At 36.2% G+C, this 4,343-nt stretch overlaps 1 pseudogene across 1 annotated transcript; it reads left to right on the plus strand.

Moving 5' to 3' along the window:
• Window positions 1-203: 203 nt before the first annotated feature.
• Window positions 204-3,948, plus strand: LOC136797584 (uncharacterized; annotated as a pseudogene). Its single transcript, XR_010845268.1, has 5 exons — window positions 204-431; window positions 778-1,560; window positions 1,858-2,048; window positions 2,417-2,603; window positions 3,210-3,948. The product of XR_010845268.1 is annotated as an uncharacterized protein (transcript).
• The last annotated feature ends 395 nt before the right edge of the window (window positions 3,949-4,343 follow it).

Consider the following 4,343-nt stretch of genomic DNA (forward strand, 5'->3'; position numbering starts at 1 on the left):
GAAATGTTATAACTGTCATTTTTGTTTAACTATCAAGAAACAAGAGGCATCTCCTTTGTTTCTTGGGACTACAAAGAATCGAAATACAGAAAAATTCGGCTTATCTTGCATGCAGCTGTCAGATTTGCGATTTAACTTGGATCTACTATAAAATGATATGACTATATCATCCATGTCAGTGATACAGGGGTGTACCCGTTTTCGAGAATTTGATCTTAATTTTTTTTCTAGGTCTTCTAGATAAAAAACATAACCAACATGGCAGATATTCCCGATGCAAAAGAACAATATATGAGACTCAACAATGAAATCAAACCGAGATTTGAGAAATTGAAAAATATAGATCTATTCGTCATCGATAACTCTATCCGTGAGTCCACTGTGCTCTTCGTGGACACACACTGGAAAATAAATACAGCATTTTGAATGAGGTGAGGGAAACTTCAGTAAGAGTTGAATAAAAGTCGTCGAAAAGCAGGAGTTTTCAGAATCATTGTGGTCCATTTTTTGGGCTTGTTTTACAATTTCTATCAAAAATATCGGAAAGAAAAGCGTGCCTGGTCTATATTTTTTGTGACTAAGTGTGTGTGGTTACCGTTTACTTTGATCATCCGCTTATGATGCTATTGAATTGTATGTAAATAAACTTTTTAGATTTCCTAAAAGCCTCAAGAACTATATAAATTTGATCAAAACCTATTTTCTTTCCTTTCAATCATCCATTCGGATTAAAGCTATTTAAGAAACAAATTTGAATCTATATATTTTATACTACAGACAAAGGAGCTTGGTTTCCAGCATAACATCGTTGGAGCATTTTCACACTTGCGTAGAGTCGACGATGAATTTATCACGCATCTCATCAAGAGTGGGGAAGATATGACCAACAAGTATGCCTTCTCCGAATTTTATGACAGTTGTGACAAGAAAACACATTTACCTGTTCCCGGTATCCCGATCGGATTACAAAAATGTAAAGAGCTTGGTGTCCCCAATGTGATTATGGAGGTTGACTTGGCAAATCTAGCACCTGAAAGTCAATTCACCCATGAGAAGAGATGCCAACTCTTCCTAGAAAGATTCCAATGGATTCGTGAGAATCTAAAGTCCCCAGGTAGGATTTTAATCAATTTACGTGATCTCCCAGCTGCCATCATTAATCCAAAACTCCTTGATCTAGTCTTGGAGACAGTTGATTTCCTATCTCGACATCGTCCTCAAATATTTGCTATCCTTACTGAGGAACCGACTGGTCAATACTTTCCTGAACAACTACGAAACATGACCAAGACAGTCACCGATCTGATGAAAGGAAATGGATACACCGGTCATTTCTTGGTCCACATTCATCAGCAATGGGGTCTACACAATGCTGGTAACTTAGAATGTCTTGCAAATGGTGCTACAGGGATTTGGTGCTCTGTATCCGAGGAAGGAGCCGCTCTTGGACATGCTTCGTCAGCATTAACAATTATGAATCTCATTCGACTTGGAAACACCAAAGTTCAAGAGCGTTATAACTGCAAATATATAAGAAAAGCTGCTCAGAATATCACCCAGGTATTTATAAAATCTTCCTTTTGACATCCCTGTATGAATACTTTTTTGTCAGAATTTTCTCTCATTGTTAAAACAATTACATGGTAATTATAACTGAACGAAAAGTACTTCGGGTATTAGAAACGATTCACTTATTTTCATAAGCCAAAGCCATTTACTTCTCAAACGATGGGAAAAAATTGTCAACAACAGAGGCAAACAGCCATTCTATTTCCGATTTTAAAACTTCAAATTCAATCTTTTCAAGAAGACATATAGTACAGTCACTGACAATGAGAATCACCCCTCTTTTTTCAGGTTGTATCGGGCAAACCCGCCCATCCAAAAACACCAGTTTATGGTGCTAGAGCTGTTGATCAAGTCTTTGGTCTCAGTGGAATGGGCGGTAATGTGGGCGGATTTGGTAATATGGACCTTGCCGAGTTTTTCGATATCACCAAAACAATGCGAATTACCACACTTGCATCAAATGATATGATTGTTACCAGGTTTGTAATCATTCTTTTCACTTTGTTAAAAGTCTCTCGCAAATGACTCTAAAGATGATGAGCAAAATCATATTTTTTAATAATTCTTTTGTACATTTTCGTTTTCAAACCACCCACCCTAAAAAATGCAAAAATTTAAAGTTGAATTAAACGAAAACGATTGATACCATCGGACAGAGGCATGAATATCTGGGCAAGAGAAGTACTATTATAAGGTTTGCCCCCCATCAGTATGTACAACTATGTTTGAAAAGTATATACTGAGGTATTCTCAAAACCAGCTTTTACTACCACGACCATACTTAGAGTTTCAGATGCCGGAGAAAATATAATCATTGTAAATATTATTCTTTCATTTTACACAATAGATTGACCCGTTTGTTTGGCGAGGATCCTAATTTCACTGAAGCAAGAGCGGAGCTGATGAAACAGCAAATGTTGGATGATTACAAGAACAACAAGAAAGAGGAATACCACAGTCCTATTGGATTAATCACATTGTTTGATAAAGCTGGAGGTAAAAAGACTCCAGCAATGTTGAAAGCACTTCAAGAGGTTTGTTTATTTTTACTATTCGTCAATTCTTTACACACTTTATAGAATTGACTTCGTTTTAATACACCCCTGTGTCACAAGACTCGAGACTGGGACTCCAGCCGCACTGGAAAAAAGACTTTGATTTCATCCCCATTCGAAATTCAATGTTTATAAATTGTACTCTGAAACCATCCCCACTGGATTTTTAACCTTGGAACAATAGAATATTATCCCCACTAGGGGTGTATTAATTGAGTCATTGAGGCACGACATAAAAAACTTTTCATAAATTACATCACGTGCAATGCTTACCTCGTTTTCAAAATGTTACTATGGTAATTGTTTCTCAGATGAGTCCGAAGAAGTTTATTTAATATACAAAAATAACACCTTAACTCTCGAAAGTTTTAATCACCTTGGTAATGGTGACAAATAAAGGTAGTCGTTGAACTCAAAATGATTTATGAAAAGGCCTATTCTTTAAAGGGACATAAAAGTACTTTCGAAATTTGTAAACAAACCGTATGCAACAACAACCATATATGACAAGACAAAACACGTCGTCGTTGTAACATAATCAGACACCAAGTGCAATTCCTACTAAAAAATCTTTTTAATTTCTAGTATGAAGTCCAATCGTTGCATATCCAAGAGCTGATCGAAGAGATTCACGACCTTTGGAAGTTGTGGGATTCTTCAGACGGCAATTTAGATGGAAACATCACATTCGATAATTTCTATAACGCCTTCATGAACGAATACTTCGGTTGTTACAGATGTACGCAAACTCAACAAGCACTTCAAGCTATTAATGTTGTTGATGATGATGTCATCTCTTGGGATGAGTTTTCCATCTTTTTGAAATGGGCTGGTAAAGAATATCCGCAAGTTGAAGACGCAGAAGCTTTACTGGAGAAAGCTTTCTTGGAAGGTATTGTACCAGCAATGCAAGATGAAGTTATCAAGAGTGCCAAATCTGGCAAAAGTCTTTTCCACGATCCACATAATTTCTAAATGAATTACTGTAATGGAATTTGATGCATAGACTCTTAGAATTAAATTATTTTGTTCTAACAATTATTATTTATTTCGAATTGTATTAAAGTCACACGTCACAAGAAGATGAAATTCACCTATAAATCTTGCCACCAAAAGGATTTCAGGTTGGAGTTGACGAAATTATATTTTATTAGGAAACTCGACTCCATTTCTCTTTCATCCAGGTTGATAGATGTATTGACGCACTTAAGGTTTATTATGCCCCTGATACACATCTTATTTATAAAAAATCCGTACATATAATTTATATTTAACATTTGTATTTTCTCAAATGCTGAATATAAACATCCTTAAAAACGAAAAACTGTCAGACAATTTTTTGCTTTCCTCCATAACTTAATGGGTACAGATATAGTTCGAATCGCAGACCTCTACAAAAGCCGTAGGTAGAAAAAAGAAAATGAAATCTGTTAGGGCGTGGTCAGAAAGTACCTACTAGGGGTGAGAAGAAGAGGATTTCAAGGGAATCGAATTTTTTTTGAGGGTTTAGGGGGCGGGGGGTTCCAAAATATTTTGAATGGAAAAAAGGGTAGTGCGAAATATTTTTGGGCAACTCGATAGATAACTGAGGAGGTCAAATTTCATTGTTTTCACATGTGGCATTCCACACTAAAGGTAAAGGTTAAGCTCTAAAATAGCAAGCCAGTTTCTCATCCAAGAGGTATGATAATCGACTCGATCTTTGATATGTTCCCCATC

Source organism: Clytia hemisphaerica, unplaced genomic scaffold (assembly GCF_902728285.1).
Source record: "Clytia hemisphaerica strain Z4C2 unplaced genomic scaffold, Clytia hemisphaerica genome assembly, whole genome shotgun sequence".
Taxonomy (NCBI): Eukaryota; Metazoa; Cnidaria; class Hydrozoa; order Leptothecata; family Clytiidae; genus Clytia; species Clytia hemisphaerica.